The sequence below is a fragment of the Phascolarctos cinereus genome, unplaced genomic scaffold (assembly GCF_003287225.1).
Source record: "Phascolarctos cinereus isolate Bilbo 61053 unplaced genomic scaffold, phaCin_HiC Scaffold_28;HRSCAF=531, whole genome shotgun sequence".
NCBI classification, from domain to species: domain Eukaryota; kingdom Metazoa; phylum Chordata; class Mammalia; order Diprotodontia; family Phascolarctidae; genus Phascolarctos; species Phascolarctos cinereus.
In genome coordinates, this window is record NW_027555613.1 from 46,745 (window position 1) to 59,625 (window position 12,881).

Genomic DNA, 12,881 nt, shown 5'->3' on the forward strand with positions numbered 1-12,881 from the left:
GAGGTAGTTTTCTGGGGAAAGGATGTGCATTCTGTACTAGAAAAAGTCCAAAGAAGAGACTTACGCTTTGTTTGGGGCCACTTTGCTTGGTTTTGCTTTCCTTACCTCACCTGAGAGCTCTAGAACAAAGGTGAGGTCATCCTGCCCTTACCAAGGAGAGATATTCGGATCACTGTGCCTTAGCAGATGTGAGGCAAGATGACCAGCAGGTCACCCTGAAGAGAGGAATCCCAGGAGCTAACTGTAGAGAGAAACAAAGAGTCCACTAGATCAACAGAATTTGAGAGTGGAGAGTTAAGATGGGAGACCTTGCAGCAATATCACTGGAGGACATAATTGAGTTTTTCTGGGTAGGCAAATCCCCTGGCAGTATGATCCCCTGTAAATTTAACCTTAGCATTCATGTTCCCAGAGTTATTTCTTTGTACAACTTCAGTGGTTACAGGTATATAATTAGTGGTGTGTTAAAAAGTAGGAGGGTATACCCCTTGTGCTTTCCAGCATGGGATCAGGATTATCTTTTATTATCACTTCATTTGTTATGCTATTTGTTATGCTTCTGTTCAAAGAAGACTTATAAGTACTAGGTTCTGAGTTGAGGATTTCTGTGGGTATTGATCAACTTAAAATATGTTTTTTAGAACAACAGATAAATTTTCATGGGTCTGTGAGTATTAGTGAGGTGTACCTCAACACAGTGCATTGAGGATGTTAGTATTGAGTAGGATGCATGGGTTCCCCATGTCCAGAGACTGCCTTGGCCTTGCTGAAATGGGTTTTGAAGGCATAGAGGAGCTGTAAGAAGTTAAACTGGATAGAAGGTAGTTCTAACCATAGTTCAGATACTTTTCCTGGACAAAGGCTTGCATTCAGTATCAGAAACAGAAAGTCCCAAGGACAGACCCTAATGTTCTTGTGGCAGAACTCTGCCTGGCTTTTTCTTACCTACACTCCCTGGGGAGATGTAGAACAATGAAACTATTTTGTCCTGCTCATATCCAGGAGAGGCTGCTTTTCGGTAGCAAATGTGTAGCAACATGGACAGCAGATGACCTTGAAGAAAGAGATGAAGAACAGAAGCTGGGTACAGAGAGTTGCTCAGTGACTGAGAGATCCTGGGCATTTCCTGAGTGCAGAGCGAAGATGTGATGCTGCCCTGCTGAGAGAGAATGTCACCAGAGGTGATCCTAAAGATTCATAAGTGAGTTGCCCCGAGTACGAGTATATTTTGGTTACGTGAACATATTTTGGTAACCTCAGCATACTCGTTCCTGGGGTATACTTCTTGGTACGCCTTCAACATCCACAGGTGTTCCCTGCACACATCTCCTCAACGAATGTGCTCTGGTCACGAAGAACACTCTACGTGAGTCTTTGCTTCCCTTTAAGTGGTATTATTATTACAGTATCTGTTACCCTTGTGCTTTGGGGATGGGGAAGGGACAACTTTCATTTTCATTTGATTTGTTATGTTGTTTGATTGATGAAAATGTATTTTGTTTAAGCTAATATGTTCACTGATTGCCTGGTAAAAACAAAGTGATCAGTGACTGCGTCTGAGACATAGTTTGCATGGCTGATGACCCAGGATGCATTGACCCTGGGATTTTTTTCCCAGGTCCCAAGTATTAATGAGGTGCCTTTCAGGCTACATTCCTAGAGGGTTTGAATAATTTTTATTTGTATTTCCAAGGATCATGATTTGGTGCCTGGAATGCCTCTTGTCTCAGGTGTATAATATGGTTGTCCTTTGTGAATTTTATGGGTCACCAACTCTGGAGATACATGACCTTTTACAAAAGTTCTTTTTGTTTAGGTTTTTGCCTTTGGTTTTGCCAAATAGTCATGCTCCTTGAAGCCTCCTCTCACAGTGAATCTTCCAGTGCAAGAAAGGAAGGCAAACAACAGGGTAACTGCATCAAACAATTAGCATCTGTAACCTCTCCTTTTTACTCAGTGGATGGAAGAGTTTTTCATTAGGACATCAGTCACTGTTAGCATTGTTTTATTTTACTTTCTTAAAGTCATAATGCACATGATTCTTTTGGTTCTGATACTTTTCTTTCTATCAGGTGATTGACTTTTTTCCCATTTTTTCTCTTTATTTTTCACTGTGTCTTAAGGCACAATAATATTTTATTAATTTGCTGGCACAGTTTTGTTCTGCCATTCACAAAGCAATGGAGCACTTCTTTCTTTCCAGTTGTTTATTATTAAAGTGCTGCTCTGATTATTTTTGTAAGCAAATGATCTTTCTGTGTGACTTTTACTTACTTGAGGTATGTATCCAGTGGGAGCATCCCTGACTCCAAAGGTATGGACCATTTTACTTACTTTTCTTACATAATTGTTTTCCAGAATATTTCAGCTAGTTCAGACCTTACATATTACTACCTAAGATCTCAGTGGGGTATTGCTATAGTTTTTTTTTTTTCCACAGCTCCCTCCCACACAAATAAGTTCCTCTTTTATTATGTTTGCCACTTGGACATTTCACCATATATGTCTTAGGTTGTTTTAATTTCCCTTCCTCATACTATTCATACTTTTAGCAATCTTTCCTATGGCTATTCCAGAAGAAAAGCATCAACATGCTATTTGACTTGCCCTGGTTTATATAACTATACAACGAAGGTAGCAAATTCAGGCCAGAAATTAGAATCTTCTGACTCTAAGGTTACTGTGCATCTCCCATCAAGACTTACACTCTACATGTAGGGAAACTGCAGGTTTTCACACTGATTTAAATGAAGCCAAAAAAGGAGGCAGAGTGAGGATGATTTAATTGTGATGCTGATGGATGAATATAATAAAAGCATCAACATACACTCGTGTTGCTTAGGGAAAAGATGTTGTCACCTTCCCTTACTTTAAGTCTTCCATTGATTACTTTCTAGTCAATTGTAGTGAGGATGTTGTTAGTGGAGTAGGATTGTATATCTGTAGTGCCCAGCGATTTGCCTATGGGTTTAGTGAAATGGGCTTTGGAGGCATAGAACGCAATTAAAAAATTAAATAGGACTTACAAGGAGAGTCTAACCCCAGTTCAGATAATATCTTGGACAAGTACTTGCATTCAATCCTAGAAATAGGAAGTCTGAAAAATAGACTTTCAGTCTTTTTGTGGGTAACTCTGCCTGACTTTTACTTGCTTGTACTCCGCAGGGAGCTTTTGGAACAAAGCATCTGTTGTTTTACCTTATCCAGGAGTTTTCTGGCCACCATCTCTTAGTAGATGTGAGACAAGATGGGCAGCAGATGACCCTGAAGAGATGAAGTCCAAAAGCTGGTTGCAGAGAGAACTTGAATGACTTATCTGAGTGATTGATGAGTTTACATGTGATGCTGTGCTGAAGAGAGAGAAGAATCTTGATGACATGGACAATCCAGCAGCAGTGGAAATGAGTTGCCCCAGTTACGAGTATACCTTGGTTACACATCCTTGTACATGTAACCTCAGTATACTCGTTCCTGGTGTATACTTCTTTGTCCAAGTTCTCTGGCCACAGGTGTTTCCTGGAAATATTCCCAACAAATGTTCACTGATCACAGGTAGTTTCTAGCTGTTTCTGGGCTTCTTTATTACTGGTATTGTTATTGTACTTTGGACTTTGGGCTTTGGGAAAGACAATCTTTTAGTGTCACTTAATTTTACATACTATTTCACTGAAATTATTTTTGTTCAAAACAGTGTGTCTTCTTGGTAAATGTAAACTAATCAGTGGTAGCTCTTGAGGGATGGGTTGAATGGCTACTGACCTTGAATACTTTACAACCTGGGATAAGATCAGTGAGGTCCCTAGAGGCTATATACATAGAATTTGGAGCCTCATGATATGAAGTCTCAAATGCTTATTTCATATGGTTATTCTTTCACTGTATCGGTCACTGGTCCTGTTCCCTTCATCACTTTTCATGTGTAGATACAGAACCAATTTAAAGATTCTTTCTCTTCTTTTGGCCATTGATTTTTCCCACCAGTGACAGTTCCCTTGAAACCTGGTCCCCACTAGAGAATCTTCCCATGTTAGAAAGAACATGCAAACAATAGAGGAACTGCATCTGTCGCAACATTAGATCTATCCCACTGCTTTTATAGTAGGAGGATGGAAGAGCGTTTCATCATCATTTTTCTAACATTAATATTTGGAGCTCATGTAGCTGTTTTCGTTTTTTGTTTTTGCACTACTGGAATCATGATTATCTTTGGTCTGATTTTTTGTATGTATAATGTGAAACATCTTCCCTCATTTCTCTGAAGTTATCCTTTTTTTAAGGCATGATATTCCATTAATTCCTATAGCATATTTTATTGAGACATTCCCCAAGCAACGGGTCTCCACTCTTTTTGGCAACCATTAAAATTACCATTTAAGTATTTTTATGTGCTACATCTTTCCCTCTGTCTTTGAGTTCCTTGGGGTATATGTCCAGTAAGAACATGCCTGAGTATAAAAAAAAATGAACTCTTTTCATCATTTTTTCTTGCACAATTCTGAATTTTTTCAGAACAATTGAACTAGTTCATAACAATACTTTTGCTGAATTACTGTGCTTGTTTTCCCCCAGTCCCCTCCCACAATGAATTTTTCTATCTTATATTATCGTTGCTACTTAGGAATTTCTCTACATAGCCCTTGAAAGTTATTTTAATTTGTCTTTTTCATACTTTTAGTCTTTTTGCTTACCTTTCCTCTGTTGTGACAGAAACTTTATCAAGTGTCAAGATGTTATATGACTTGCCTTGGTTTCCAGAGCTATGAAGCATCAGATCCAGGACCCAAGCCAGCCTCTTCTGACTCTAAGGTCATTGTTCTTCCTTCAAGACTTAGACACCTATAAGGAGACGGTGATTGTTGCACACTGGTTAAAGGATGGCGTGGACTTGGGATTTTGTTGTTGTTATTGTTCTGTTGCTAATGAACAAATATAATAAAGGTGGCAATATGAGCAGGTATGATTAAGGCAAAAATACTGGCACATCCACTTACTTTGACACATCTTTAAATTTATTTCTTCATCAGTGCAGTGAAGATGTTAGTAGTAAGGTAATAGGCATCCCCAGTGTCTGGAGATTTCCTATGGAGTGTTATGATGGATTTCAGAAGCATAGAATTGCTGTGAGCAATTAGATGGGACTTAACAGGAAAATCTGACCCCAGGTCAGATAGTTTTCTTGGACAAGGACTTGCATTCAGTACTAGAAAGAAGTCCAGAGACTAGACCTAATTTTTTTTTTTTTTGTGGCAGAACTCTGCCTGGCTTTTGTTTATTTGTATTCCTCACAGAGTTTTGAAGAAAAAAACCAAACAAAACCAGGAGCTACAGTTCTACCCATATCCAAGAGAAGATGGTAACTCTACCATAGAAGATGTGAGGTAAGATGGACAGCAGATGACCCTGGAAGAGATGGAATCTAGAAGTTGGTTACAGAGATAAGCTCAATGACTATCAGCTCAGCAACATTTGTGAATAGAAAGGTGAGAACATGATGCTTCCCTGCAGAGAGATGCCAACAAGGGAGGACTTTGGCAGTCTGGCAGCCTCAGAACTGAGTTGCGCTGGGTACGAGTATCCTTCGGTCACGTGGCCGCCTACATGTGACCTTGGCATACCCGTCCCCAGTGTATACTTCTTAGCATAAGTTCAGCAGCCACAGATGGTTCACGTACGTACCCCCCATGAGTGTTCTTTGGTCGCATGTGCTCTCTAACTTTATCACTGTTCTCCTGTTGTTTTTATGAGAATAGATCTCTATTGCTTTTTTGGTAGCAGTTAGGAGGGAGGGGGAGAGAGAATCTTGTATTGTTCCTTTATTTGCTCTAAGGTTTGATTGAATATCTTTTATTTAAACTAATATGTCCTCTTATTACTTAGTAAAAGTAAATGCACCTGCACCATTGTTTTGGCTGGGCAGTAACCAAGTGTGCTTAGGATTTAGAGAGATTTGAAGGGCCCAAGGTATTAGTGAGATTTTCTGGGAACTATATGCATGGAAGAGTTTTAAAAAATTCTTATTTGTATTTCCAAGTATCATGATTTGGGACTTGAAATGCCTCTTATTTCAGGTATATTATATGGTTATTCTTTTTTTTTTCATTATTTGATTTTATTTATGTATTTATTTATTTAAATACAAAAAAAGAAAAGAAAACAAAAACACATTGCCATGTACACAACAGACCATAGCAGAGGATTCAATATAAAGCAATAAATTTTTGTTTCAAGAAAACATACATAATAAATACTAGACATTATTTCCAAAGCTGCCCAACTTTTCTTTGCATCCTCATTGGTTTTCTTTTGTTCTCTGCTGTGCACTTTTTACTTTATTTTTCCCCTTCTCCCTCCCAAAAAAAAGAAGACTATAATTAAGTGCACACACACACATACACAGGTATCCATAAACATATATATATATATATATATATATATATATACATAGATATGTAAGATCATATAATGCTTCTTTCCACTTATCATCTGTTTCTCAATAGGTGGATAGCATTTTCCTTCATAAGTCCAAGTCTTTCCATATTTTTCTATATCCACTCTATAGATTGTTTATGAGAGTTTTTTTCCCCCAATTTTTCTACATGCCCTCTATTCTTGGCTACACAGAGTTTTATTTATACAGGAAATTTTTAATTTAAAATAATCAAAATTATCCATTTTATTATTCAACACTGCCCTCACCTTATAATATGGCTTAAGGTCTGTTATTATTGATTCATATAGGCCACTGTTTCAATTCACTTCTTTCCCATTTATGTGTGTGTATACACATAAATATAACACAAACACAGATAACTTGCATATATAATATAGAGAGAGAATGGGGGTAGTGAGAAAGAGAAGAAAGTTTTTTCAAATTTTATCTTGTTTTTTTTTTTTTAATCATTGGGTTTTTTTTCACTAAGATATTTCCCTTGAAAGCATCTCTCTCCCCAAACCCTATCCCCACTGCTGAATCTTCCCATACAAAAAATAAAAGCTAGAGAATGAAGTATCTGAATCTGATCACGTAGGTGACATAGTAGATAGAACATTGGGCCTGGAGTCAGGAAGACTCATCTTCCTCAATTCAAATGAGTCCTTAGACACTTACTAATTATGTAACCCTGTTTGCCTCAGTTTCCTCATCTATAAAATGAAATGTAGAAGGAAATGGCAAACCACTCCAGGATCTTTGCCAAGAAAACCTCAAATGGCATCACAAAGGCTTGGACATGACTGAAAGACTGTACAATAACAACAACAAGCTATCTGATCAAAAAGCATCTGTTATCCTACCTTTTTATTCAGAGGATAAAAGAGGTTTTTCATTATTACTTCTCTGTGATCAAGACTGGGCTTCAGTCAGTTTTTAGAATTATTTTATTTTACATTGTGCAAGTCATTATGTATGTGAATTTCATGTTCTTTTCTTGGCATTAGGTGATTCATGTTATCCCCAGTTTCTCTGAATGTCTCATGTTTTCTTAAGGCACAGTGGTTTTTCATTAATTCATATAGCACAATTTGGTTAAACTGTACTCAAACTGGGGGCTCTAGCTTTCTAGTACTTTGCTATTGTTACAAGTGCTGCTTTAAATATTTTTGTATATACACGATCTTTCCTCTTTCTTTGATGTACTTGGAGTTTATGTCCTATAGAAGCATTTCTGAGCCAAAAGAAATGAATAATTTTAACCATTTTTGTGAAGTTATGAATTGTTTTCCAGAAAAATTGAACCATTTCAGAATTATGCCTTTGATGTATTACACCCCTTGTATTCCCATACTACTTTCCCACACTGGCTTTTTTTTCTTTTGCCACGTACACATTAAGGTAGTTTCAATTTGCCTTCATTATACTATTGGTTTTTATAGCCATCTTTCTTATGCTTATTTCATAAGAGATGTTATTTGACTTGACCTGGTTTACACAATTACAAAGTTTCAAGTTGAGGATCCAAACCAACGTCTTTTGAATCTAAGGTCACTTCTCTTTCCCGCATACCACAGATGCCTCTCCCAACAAGACTTATAGACATGGAGGGAAACCACAAGTTTTGGCACTGGCTTAAATACAGCAAAAAACAAAAGAGGTGAGTAGGGATTATTTTTTTCACTTGTGCTTCTGATGGATAAATATAATAAAGACATCAACATGGACCATTGTGATTTAGGGAAAAGACATTGTCGCCTTCTGTCACTTTTAATACAGAGGTTCTCAAACTTATTTAGCCTACTGACCCTTTTTCAAAACAAGTTATTCAGTGGGCCCCTGGAAATCTACTTTCTTTAACCCTGAAATGATTTTTGAAATTTGAAACATTTCAAAACAATATAAAATATTTTTAAATGATGCATCTTATATTTAACAATTCATTGTAAATTTGTTGGTTTTTTCCTGCATTGAAATTTTGATGACACAATATTGCATCATACAACCATAAAGTATTGTATTATAAACAAGTCATTACACACACATATTCCTGATGATGCATGCTGGACTTGCTTGTTAACACCTGTTGGCAGACTTGACTACTGATAGGTTATAACTTGCATTTTTTGTGTTTGTTTGGAAAATAATGTAATCACTACAACTTTAACTGTTACACAATGATGAAACATGTATAAATGTTTTTTCAAAAATTTCTTCTCTTCTTTCCTTATGCTTTTACCACATCTTTATTTTTATTCAGTGTCCCCCAATTGTACCCAAGTCTACTCCTGTCCCCCTGGACACTCTTAAGGGGGTGGTATCACCCACTTTGGGAACCTCTGTTTAATGAGTCTTCCTTAGATTAATTTACATTTCATTGTAGTGAAGATGTTAGTATTGAGTAGGATGCATGGGTTCCCCATGTCCAGAGACTGCCTTGGCCTTGCTGAAATGGGTTTTGAAGGCATAGAAGAGCTGTAAGAAGTTAAACTGGATACAAGGTAGTTCTAACCATAGTTCAGATACTTTTCTTGGACAAAGACTTGCATTCAGTATCAGAAACAGAAAGTCCCAAGGACAGACCCTAATGTTCTTGTGGCAGAACTCTGCCTGGCTTTTTCTTACCTACACTCCCTGGGGAGATGTAGAACAATGAAACTATTTTGTCCTGCTCATATCCAGGAGAGGCTGCTTTTCGGTAGCAAATGTGTAGCAACATGGACAGCAGATGACCTTGAAGAAAGAGATGAAGAACAGAAGCTGGGTACAGAGAGTTGCTCAGTGACTGAGAGATCCTGGGCATTTCCTGAGTGCAGAGCGAAGATGTGATGCTGCCCTGCTGAGAGAGAATGTCACCAGAGGTGATCCTAAAGATTCATAAGTGAGTTGCCCCGAGTATGAGTATATTTTGGTTACGTGAACATATTTTGGTAACCTCAGCATACTCGTTCCTGGGGTATACTTCTTGGTACGCCTTCAACATCCACAGGTGTTCCCTGCACACATCTCCTCAACGAATGTGCTCTGGTCACGAAGAACACTCTACGTGAGTCTTTGCTTCCCTTTAAGTGGTATTATTATTACAGTATCTGTTACCCTTGTGCTTTGGGGATGGGGAAGGGACAACTTTCATTTTCATTTGATTTGTTATGTTGTTTGATTGATGAAATGTATTTTGTTTAAGCTAATATGTTCACTGATTGCCTGGTAAAAACAAAGTGATCAGTGACTGCGTCTGAGACATAGTTTGCATGGCTGATGACCCAGGATGCATTGACCCTGGGATTTTTTTCCCAGGTCCCAAGTATTAATGAGGTGCCTTTCAGGCTACATTCCTAGAGGGTTTGAATAATTTTTATTTGTATTTCCAAGGATCATGATTTGGTGCCTGGAATGCCTCTTGTCTCAGGTGTATAATATGGTTGTCCTTTGTGAATTTTATGGGTCACCAACTCTGGAGATACATGACCTTTTACAAAAGTTCTTTTTGTTTAGGTTTTCGCCTTTGGTTTTGCCAAATAGTCATGTTCCTTGAAGCCTCCTCTCACTAGTGAATCTTCCAGTGCAAGAAAGGAAGGCAAACAACAGGGTAACTGCATCAAACAATTAGCATCTGTAACCTCTCCTTTTTACTCAGTGGATGGAAGAGTTTTTCATTAGGACATCAGTCACTGTTAGCATTGTTTTATTTTACTTTCTTAAGTCATAATGCACATGATTCTTTTGGTTCTGATACTTTTCTTTCTATCAGGTGATTGACTTTTTTCCCATTTTTTCTCTTTATTTTTCACTGTGTCTTAAGGCACAATAATATTTGTTAATTTGCTGGCACAGTTTTGTTCTGCCATTCACAAAGCAATGGAGCACTTCTTTCTTTCCAGTTGTTTATTATTAAAGTGCTGCTCTGATTATTTTTGTAAGCAAATGATCTTTCTGTGTGACTTTTACTTACTTGAGGTATGTATCCAGTGGGAGCATCCCTGACTCCAAAGGTATGGACCATTTTACTTACTTTTCTTACATAATTGTTTTCCAGAATATTTCAGCTAGTTCAGACCTTATATATTACTACCTAAGATCTCAGTGGGGTATTGCTATAGTTTTTTTTTTTTCCACAGCTCCCTCCCACACAAATAAGTTCCTCTTTTATTATGTTTGCCACTTGGACATTTCACCATATATGTCTTAGGTTGTTTTAATTTCCCTTCCTCATACTATTCATACTTTTAGCAATCTTTCCTATGGCTATTCCAGAAGAAAAGCATCAACATGCTATTTGACTTGCCCTGGTTTATATAACTATACACGAGGTAGCAAATTCAGGCCAGAAATTAGAATCTTCTGACTCTAAGGTTACTGTGCATCTCCATCAAGACTTACACTCTACATGTAGGGAAACTGCAGGTTTTCACACTGATTTAAATGAAGCCAAAAAAGGAGGCAGAGTGAGGATGATTTAATTGTGATGCTGATGGATGAATATAATAAAAGCATCAACATACACTCGTGTTGCTTAGGGAAAAGATGTTGTCACCTTCCCTTACTTTAAGTCTTCCATTGATTACTTTCTAGTCAATTGTAGTGAGGATGTTGTTAGTGGAGTAGGATTGTATATCTGTAGTGCCCAGCGATTTGCCTATGGGCTTTGGAGGCATAGAACGCAATTAAAAAATTAAATAGGACTTACAAGGAGAGTCTAACCCCAGTTCAGATAATATCTTGGACAAGTACTTGCATTCAATCCTAGAAATAGGAAGTCTGAAAAATAGACTTTCAGTCTTTTTGTGGGTAACTCTGCCTGACTTTTACTTGCTTGTACTCCGCAGGGAGCTTTTGGAACAAAGCATCTGTTGTTTTACCTTATCCAGGAGTTTTCTGGCCACCATCTCTTAGTAGATGTGAGACAAGATGGGCAGCAGATGACCCTGAAGAGATGAAGTCCAAAAGCTGGTTGCAGAGAGAACTTGAATGACTTATCTGAGTGATTGATGAGTTTCATGTGATGCTGTGCTGAGAGAGAAGAATCTTGATGACATGGACAATCCAGCAAGCAGTGGAAATGAGTTGCCCCAGTTACGAGTATACCTTGGTTACACATCCTTGTACATGTAACCTCAGTATACTCGTTCCTGGTGTATACTTCTTTGTCCAAGTTCTCTGGCCACAGGTGTTTCCTGGAAATATTCCCAATAAATGTTCACTGATCACAGGTAGTTTCTAGCTGTTTCTGGGCTTCTTTATTACTGGTATTGTTATTGTACTTTGGACTTTGGGCTTTGGGAAAGACAATCTTTTAGTGTCACTTAATTTTACATACTATTTCACTGAAATTATTTTTGTTCAAAACAGTGTGTCTTCTTGGTAAATGTAAACTAATCAGTGGTAGCTCTTGAGGGATGGGTTGAATGGCTACTGACCTTGAATACTTTACAACCTGGGATAAGATCAGTGAGGTCCCTAGAGGCTATATACATAGAATTTGGAGCCTCATGATATGAAGTCTCAAATGCTTATTTCATATGGTTATTCTTTCACTGTATTGGTCACTGGTCCTGTTCCCTTCATCACTTTTCATGTGTAGATACAGAACCAATTTAAAGATTCTTTCTCTTCTTTTGGCCATTGATTTTTCCCACCAGTGACAGTTCCCTTGAAACCTGGTCCCCACTAGAGAATCTTCCCATGTTAGAAAGAACATGCAAACAATAGAGGAACTGCATCTGTCGCAACATTAGATCTATCCCACTGCTTTTATAGTAGGAGGATGGAAGAGCGTTTCATCATCATTTTTCTAACATTAATATTTGGAGCTCATGTAGCTGTTTTCGTTTTTTGTTTTTGCACTACTGGAATCATGATTATCTTTGGTCTGATTTTTTGTATGTATAATGTGAAACATCTTCCCTCATTTCTCTGAAGTTATCCTTTTTTTTAAGGCATGATATTCCATTAATTCCTATAGCATATTTTATTGAGACATTCCCCAAGCAACGGGTCTCCACTCTTTTTGGCAACCATTAAAATTACCATTTAAGTATTTTTATGTGCTACATCTTTCCCTCTGTCTTTGAGTTCCTTGGGGTATATGTCCAGTAAGAACATGCCTGAGTATAAAAAAAAAATGAACTCTTTTCATCATTTTTTCTTGCACAATTCTGAATTTTTTCAGAACAATTGAACTAGTTCATAACAATACTTTTGCTGAATTACTGTGCTTGTTTTCCCCCAGTCCCCTCCCACAATGAATTTTTCTATCTTATATTATCGTTGCTACTTAGGAATTTCTCTACATAGCCCTTGAAAGTTATTTTAATTTGTCTTTTTCATACTTTTAGTCTTTTTGCTTACCTTTCCTCTGTTGTGACAGAAACTTTATCAAGTGTCAAGATGTTATATGACTTGCCTTGGTTTCCAGAGCTATGAAGCATCAGATCCAGGACCCAAGCCAGCC

General features: G+C 37.6%; 1 long non-coding RNA gene across 1 annotated transcript; it reads left to right on the plus strand.

Moving 5' to 3' along the window:
• Positions 1 to 5,289: 5,289 nt before the first annotated feature.
• On the plus strand, positions 5,290 to 9,717 carry LOC110203929 (uncharacterized). The gene is made up of 3 exons (XR_013484122.1): positions 5,290 to 5,480; positions 8,008 to 8,090; positions 9,113 to 9,717. It is a non-coding gene; the product is annotated as an uncharacterized LOC110203929 (long non-coding RNA).
• The last annotated feature ends 3,164 nt before the right edge of the window (positions 9,718 to 12,881 follow it).